We start from the raw sequence: 8,541 nt of genomic DNA, 5'->3' as shown, positions 1-8,541 counted from the left end.
GGACAGTGAAGAAGGTTATCTAGGATTGCAACAGGATCTTGATAAATTGGGCCAGTGGGCCGATGAATGGCAGATGGAGTTTAATTTAGATAAATGTGAGGTGATGCATTTTGGTAGATCGAATCGGGCCAGGACCTACTCCGTTAATGGTAGGGCGTTGGGGAGAGTTATAGAACAAAGAGATCTAGGAGTACAGGTTCATAGCTCCTTGAAAGTGGAGTCACAGGTGGATAGGGTGGTGAAGAAGGCATTCGGCATGCTTGGTTTCATTGGTCAGAACATTGAATGCAGGAGTTGGGATGTCTTGTTGAAGTTGTACAGGGCATTGGTGAGGTCACACTTGGAGTACTGTGTACAGTTCTGGTCACCCTATTATAGAAAGGATATTATTAAACTAGAAAGAGTGCAGAAAAGATTTACTAGGATGCTACCGGGACTTGATGGTTTGACTTACAGGGAGAGGTTAGACAGACTGGGACTTTTTTCCCTGGAGAGTAGGAGGTTAAGGGGTGATCTTATAGAAGTCTATAAAATAATGAGGGGCATAGATAAGGTAGATAGTCAAAATCTTTTCCCAAAGGTAGGGGAGTCTATAACGAGGGGGCATAGATTTAAGGTGAGAGGGGAGAGATACAAAAGGGTCCAGAGGGGCAATTTTTTCACTCAAAGGGTGATGAGTGTCTGGAACGAGCTGCCAGAGGCAGTAGTAGAGGCGGGTACAATTTTGTCTTTTAAAAAGCATTTGGACAGTTACATGGGTAAGATGGGTATAGAGGGATATGGGCCAAGTGCAGGCAATTGGGACTAGCTTAGTGGTATAAACTGGGCGACATGGACATGTTGGGCCGAAGGGCCTGTTTCCATGTTGTAACTTCTATGATTCTATGATTCTATAAGTGATGACTGGTTTTGAAAGTGAGGTTAATAGTACCTGAGGAGAGGGAGCCATTTACAATGTCAGCTAGTGTGATGGTCAGCAGTTTAGTGGGACTGGGGTCAAGGGAGCCCGAGGTGGGTCTTATGAATAAGTTTTGCTTGGAGGGGCATGAGAGATGGAGAGAAACTAGGAAAAGATCTGGGTGCAGGGCTCGGGCAGGGGAGAGCCTGGGGAGGTTTGCCTTGGTGGGTAAGAGGAAGTGGCAGCAGAGGGAGATAAATGGACGGTCTCAATCTTGGTGACAACAAAGTCCAAGAGCTGCTTGAACTTGTTGGTGAGGATGGAGGGCGCAGGAGAGAGAGTAGTATTGGAAATGGAGAAATGAAGCTGGGGGTTTTTCATTGTGCTCTGGGGTGATCCGAGAGTCGTGGGTAGTTTTTGCAGGAAAGAGTGAAGCCCAATGGTGCTTGATTCGGTCCAGCCAGATCTGGTAATCGATGGCTAAACCAGTTATGTGCCAGAGGGAGCAGATAGGGGCTATTTAGGGGAACAACCAGGATAGGAAAAGTAAAGGTTTTGCTGGTGATGAGGGAATCAAAGGTGGAGTTGAGGGAGTGCTTCAGCAAACTGACAGCTCCAGAAGTATTGTGGCAAATGGAAGTCCAAAGACTAGGCAATTGGGAATTTGAAAGTGACATAAATGACTTGGGGAGAGAGTCTCCTCCAGGGGAGGGACAGAGGATGTGGGTAGTGAGGGATACAAGGAAATGGTTGGCGATGACCTTGTTTGTGACTGGAACCATGGGAGTGGAGAGGCCACAGGAGACAGCAAGGTTGAGGGGTTGTCTGTGAATATGGGTAGGGGAGTTTATATGGAGAAAGCAGTTTAGGGATGACAGTAAATTCATTCGGGAGAGGGCAAGGGGAGCTGAGATGGAGATTGAAATCACCAAGGATGAGGAGTCGTTCTGTGTAGAGGCCAAGAAGGAAAGGAGGTCGGACATCTTGGTAAGAAAGTCGGGTGGGGCTTGGGGGGCAGTAGTCAGTGAGGATTTTAAGAGGTGAGAGGGCTAAACATGGTGCAGTGCTTGAAGGAGCAGAAGGTGCCAGAGGGGAAAGGCCAGGGTGTGACTTGGTGATAAGGGCCACATTGCCATCGTGGCGGTTCGAGCAGGGCAGATGGTAGAAACTATAGCCAGGTGGGAAGGTTTCAATAAGGGGCAAGGTGTCGCTACCCGTGAGCCAAGTTTCAGTCATAGTCAGGATGTCAATGAAATCATCCATAATAAGGTTGGGCATGGCAAGGGCCTTGTTCACACTCGAGTGGCCGTTCTGGAGGGAAATGTGAAGAGGGACAATGATTGATCCGCTGGCAGAGTCCGAGGAGGCAGTGGCGGGTCGAGTGAGCGGAATGGGAGGGAGGTTGGTGAGGTTAGTCCCCAGCAGGTGTATTGGATGGGAAGGTTGATGAGAGACGGATGGGGCAGTTGGGGATTCTGCTCGCCAGGAGGCAGCGATTGGTGCCTTGATGGGGCCCTTTGAAGAATGCCAAAAGAGGCACAAAGGGTAGCTGTGGCAAGGGGGAATTCAAGCCTGGAACAGCGCAGGAGAGTGGGAAGGAAGAGGCAGAGTTTGGATAGGGAATAAATCTGATTCCCTAATGATTTACTGGGTAGAGGCCCTGATCCCTGGTCTGTGCTGATTCTCTGATGTTATATGTCCATTCCCTGGACCATTTTCAATCCTCCTTTTCTGAGCTGCTGATGTTCTCACTGAAATAATATTTCCATGCACTTGGAATGTATCTCCCTAAGTTCTTGTGAGGAGGGAATAAATCTGCTGCGAGATGAATAGAAAGGAACAGTAAGGGGCATTATCGCTGCATAGGAGCTGAGCTCGACTGAAGCAGCCTCTTGGTGGAATTCTGGATAAGGTGTTTCATGTGTGGTTTTCACTGGGGGTTTGGGGTGAGGTGGGGGGGGGGAACGTTGAGACAAGTTTCTAAGATTCGTCAGGAGGTTTCCAGGGAGCCTTTTTGCTTTACTTTTTCATCTTCCACCCCTGCGAGAATCTGGCAGCAGCAGCAACGTTTGCCAAGGTCTGAGACTGTGGGTGTTGTGCACTGGCCTGCCATTTCTTTTCTTAATGCTGCAAGTTCGAGTGCTCTTGAGTTCTTTATTAATTCGGGTCTGACACAGAACTCTAATGTGGGCAGGTTGCAGTGAAAAAACAGTCGTCAGTGCTGAGCCTTGGTGACGATGCACGGCCCACTGCACTGATACTACCTTGTGCACTTGGAGCTGCTGATGGGGTGGAGGAGGGGAGCAAGTGTTCTTGATGGACAAGATGAGTGCAGTCATTAGGTGCTGAGATCTGGACTGGTTGGGATGCAGATGACGCAGGGGCTTGCTCTCCTTGTGTGTGTGTGTGTTTGCACAAGTTTTTCTCTCTCTTCAAGCCTACAGTTCCATTCTCCACTTTATTTTATCTGGACACCTGAACCACATTTCACAAGCTGAGCTTTGGCTGTGCAGCAAGAATTTATAGTCTGTTTGTTTTTAATCAGGGAAGGTTGAAAATGAGTGAGATCACGCATGGTTTCAGAGCGCTGTTGACCCTGAAGGAGGCCAAGATTCAGGAACTGGAGCTTCACCTTGTGGAGAAAGAGCAGGAGATCCAGGATCTGAGGAGTAAGCTCCACAAGTGCCATTCTGTGCTCCCCAGGACCCAGCTCGCTCCCAGGAGCAGGAGGGCTCAGGGCATCTCCGCAGAGCCCCAGTGTTCCCTGTCCTCTTCTGATTTGAATGCCGCCAAGCTTCAAGCACATGAGAAACCAGATGGGTAAGAGCACAGTTTCAGTTACACGATGAACCTGTTTGTGAAAAGAAACGATGGCTGTGTTAGGTGGCAGTCCTTGCTCATCTCCCTTGTCAATGTTAAGATGGTAATACTTTCAATAACTGATTACCAAATTAGATAGATTTCTTTCAGAAAGTAATATTGTGGGATCGAGTATTTGAGTAATTTGAGACATGATGACATGTGGTTGTTTGGGGAGCAACAGGTGATTCTGGACCTCTGGTTCCCAATCTCTCCATTACTGGGGGTTTCCCTCACCTCATGTCTGGGTCTGTTGGAGGCTAATTGATGGCGATCGATTGCTATGATTAGTCAACAAATCCATTATTATTGCATCATGTGACTCCCAGGATGGTAGAAGGCCAACTAGATGGACCTTGTTTTTCCCATCTAGCAATTCCAATGCTTTTTGATCAAATGCTCAACAGGAGAGAGTAGCTCCTATGATAGTTGTATTGGAGGCCATAAATATAAGAGTCACTAATAAATCCAATAGGGAATTCAAAAGAAAGTTCTTCACTCAGAGTGGTTAGAATGTGGAACACCCGACCACAAGGAGTAGTTGAGGCGACCAGTATAGATGCATTTAAGGGGAAGCTAGATCAATGCAAGAGGGAGAAAGGAATAGAAGGATATGCTGATAGGGTGAGAGGAGGCTCGTGTGGAGCACAAACACCGGCAGAGACCAGAATGGCCTGTTTCTGTGCTGTAGATTCTATAATTCTTGATACAACTGGCCACTTCAGAGGGCAGTTAAGAGTCAACCATGTTGGTGTGCGATTGGAGTCACATACAGGCCAGACTAGGTAAGGATGGCAGGATTCCTTCCCTAAAGGGAATGTGAACCAGTTAGCTTTCTATGACAATCTGACAGCTTCATGGTCACTTAACTGATACCAGCTTTTTATTTCCAGATTTTAAAAAAATCAGTTCAAATTCTCAAACTGCCATGGCAGGATTTGAACTTGTGTTCTCTGAATTATTAGTCCAGCTGTCTGGATTACTAGTCCAGTAACATAACCACTACACTCCTGTGCCCATACTGCAGATTTTTTGTCTGCGTGATTTAGTTCACCACAGGCCCGTGAGTTTAACAATTGAGCCAATAGAGAGTTCTTGGTGTTTTCTTCATGTGTTCAGTTAGGGGAGCGGAAGCAGAGAGTCTGCTCAAAGAGCTGAGTTCAGAGGAGAGTGGAGAAGGTGTGATGGAATGAAAGTGTCCCAAATCCTGGAAATACACAACAGGTGATTTGTTATCTGAATGTTCATCAGAACTGTTCACATGAGTGGCAAGAGGTAAGATCCAGGGAGGAGCCTGGAATCCCCTCACTCTCACTCCTGCTATTTACTCGGTTCAATAAAGCTGAATGCATCTGACTTTTACTCAGAGTCGTAGCTCTAACAGTGTTCCCAAAACCTCTGCAAAGTGTTTCTTGGACACTCTTTCTTCTCCTTCTCCTTCTCCACTCCCTCTCTCCAGAAGATGCTGGTTCTCACTAATGTATAGTTCCACCAGTGCCCTCCAGTACCTTGTCAGGAGCAGGAACCCGGGCTGATTTCCTCTCTCCCTAACCCAGGGGTCACTGGGCAGTGATCAGGAGCAGGAACCCTGGCTGATTTCCCCTCTCTCTCTAACCCGGGGGTCACTGGACAGTGATCAGGAGCAGGAACCCTGGCTGATTTCCCCTCTCCCTAACCCAGGGGTCACTGGGCAGTGATCAGGAGCAGGAACCCTGGCTGATTTCCCCTCTCTCTCTAACCCGGGGGTCACTGGACAGTGATCGGGAGCAGGAACCCTGGCTGATTTCCCCTCTCTCACCCAGGGATCACTGGACAGTGATCGGGAGCAGGAACCCTGGCTGATTTCCCCTCTCTCTTAACCCAGGGGTCACTGGACAGTGATCGGGAGCAGGAACCCTGGCTGATTTCCCCTCTCTCTAACCCAGGGGTCACTGGACAGTGATCAGGAGCAGGAACCCTGGCTGATTTCCCCTCTCTCTCTAACCCGGGGGTCACTGGACAGTGATCGGGAGCAGGAACCCTGGCTGATTTCCCCTCTCTCTAACCCAGGGGTCACTGGACAGTGATCGGGAGCAGGAACCCTGGCTGATTTCCCCTCTCTCTAACCCAGGGGTCACTGGACAGTGATCAGGAGCAGGAACCCTGGCTGATTTCCCCTCTCTCTCTAACCCGGGGGTCACTGGACAGTGATCGGGAGCAGGAACCCTGGCTGATTTCCCCTCTCTCTAACCCAGGGGTCACTGGACAGTGATCAGGAGCAGGAACCCTGGCTGATTTCCCCTCTCTCTCTAACCCGGGGGTCACTGGACAGTGATCAGGAGCAGGAACCCTGGCTGATTTCCCCTCTCCCTAACCCCGGGGTCACTGGACAGTGATCGGGAGCAGGAACTCTGGCTGATTTCCCCTCTCCCTAACCCCGGGGTCACTGGACAGTGATCGGGAGCAGGAACTCTGGCTGATTTCCCCTCTCCCTAACCCCGGGGTCACTGGACAGTGATCGGGAGCAGGAACTCTGGCTGATTTCCCTTCTCCCTAACCCCGGGGTCACTGGATAGTGATCAGGATTAAGGGTACGGTAGCATGGTGGTTATGTTACTGGACTAGTAATCCAGAGATATCAATTCAAAGCCCGCCATGGCAGCTGGGGAATTTAAATTGAGTTAATTAAAATAAAACCTGGAATAAAAAGCTACGATTAGTAATGGTGACCATGAAACTACCGGATTGTCTGAAAAACCCATCTGGTTCAGGGCACTCTTCGGGGAAGGAAACTTGCCCTCCTTACCCGGTCTGGCCCATATTGACATCAAGGCAGCATTTGACCGAGTGTGGCACCATGGAGCCCTAGTAAAATTGAAGTCAATGGGAATCAGAGGGAAAACTCTCCAGTGGCTGGAGTCATACCTAGCACAAAGGAAGATGGTAGTGGTTGTTGAAGGCCAATCATCTCAACCCCAGAACATTGCTGCAGGAGTTCCTCAGGGCAGTGTCCTCGGCCCAACCATCTTCAGCTGCTTCGTCAATGACCTTCCCTCCATCATAAGGTTAGAAATGGGGATGTTCGCTGATGATTGCACAGTGTTCAGTTCCATTCGCAACCCCTCAAATAATGAAGCAGTCCGAGCCCGCATGCAGCAAGACCTGGACAACATCCAAGCTTGGGCTCATAAGTGGCAAGTAACATTCGTGCCAGATAGCTACATCATTAAATAAATTTAGCTACATCATTAAATAAATTTAAAACAGAAATAGACAGTTTCCTAGAAGTAAAGGGAATTATGGGTTATGGGGAGCGGGCAGGAAATTGGACATGAATTTAGATTTGAGGTTAGGATCAGATCAGCCATGATCTGATTGAATGGCGGAGCAGGCTCGAGGGGCCAATTGGCCCACTCCTGCTCCTATTTCTTATGTTCTTATAAGTGCCAGGCAATGACCATCTCCAACAAGAGAGAGTCTAACCACCTTCCCTTGACATTCAATGGCATTACCATCGCCGAATCCCCCACCATCAACATCCTGGGGGTCACCATTGACCAGAAACTTAACTGGACCAGCCATATAAATACTGTGGCTACGAGAGCAGGTCAGAGGCTGGGTATTCTGCGGCGAGTGACTCACCTCCTGACTCCCCAAAGCCTTTCCACCATCTACAAGGCACAAGTCAGGAGTGTGATGGAATACTCTCCACTTGCCTGGATGAGTGCAGCTCCAACAACACTCAAGAAGCTCGACACCATCCAAGATAAAGCAGCCCGCTTGATTGGCACTCCATCCACCACCCTAAACATTCACTCCCTTCACCACCGGCGCACTGTGGCTGCAGTGTGTACCATCCACAGGATGCACTGCAGCAACTCGCCAAGGCTTCTTCGACAGCACCTCCCATAACTGCGACCTCTACCACCGAGAAGGACAAGAGCAGCAGGTACATGGGAACAACACCACCAACACGTTCCCCTCCAAGTCACACACCATCCCGACTTGGAAATATATCGCTGTTCCTTCATCGTCGCTGGGTCAAAATCCTGGAACTCCCTTCCTAACAGCACTGTGGGAGAACCTTCACCACACGGACTGCAGCGGTTCAAGAAGGCGGCTCACCACCACCTTCTCAAGGGCAATTAGGGATGGGCAATAAATGCCGGCCTCGCCAGCGACGCCCACATCCCATGAATGAATTTAAAAAAAGGAGCAGGATCCCTCACTGATTTCCCCCCTCTCTAATGCAGAGGTCACTTGGTAGTGAGCAGGAGCAGGATCCCTGACTGATTCCACTTTCCAGGGGTGCAGCCAATTGTGGCATCACCTATTTCTACCCTCGCTGAGATTGGCTAACTCAGCCTCGACTGAGGATTCAACCTTTGACCCTGTATGGCTTTAATAACTCACTACTTTTACCAGCTGAGCTACTGGGTGAAACCGTTCACCTATAGCATTTGCCTTCAGTTCTCTCACATGTGCCATGAAATCCATTCAGTGTATGAATCCGTCCTTTCAAAGATTTCTCTGCTAATTACTCAGATATGATAGCAAGTTTCTGAAGCCATAGCAACTGGAGCGATTACTATGGAAACATTTTGACATCGGAGGGTCGGTGAGCAGAGAGCTCAGGTATTGAGCAAAGTACTTTGAATGGAGATTACATGGGTGCACACTTTTGACAAAAGCTTTGTAAATGGTTCATGAGCATCTCTGTGCGTATGTGAGGCCATTGATAATGGTATCTCGGAGGCTGGTACATGTGGGATGATGCATACCTGGGGCAGCAACACATCAAAAGG

This window comes from Heptranchias perlo, chromosome 20 (assembly GCF_035084215.1).
Source record: "Heptranchias perlo isolate sHepPer1 chromosome 20, sHepPer1.hap1, whole genome shotgun sequence".
NCBI classification, from domain to species: Eukaryota; Metazoa; Chordata; class Chondrichthyes; order Hexanchiformes; family Hexanchidae; genus Heptranchias; species Heptranchias perlo.
This window is presented reverse-complemented; position numbering follows the sequence as displayed.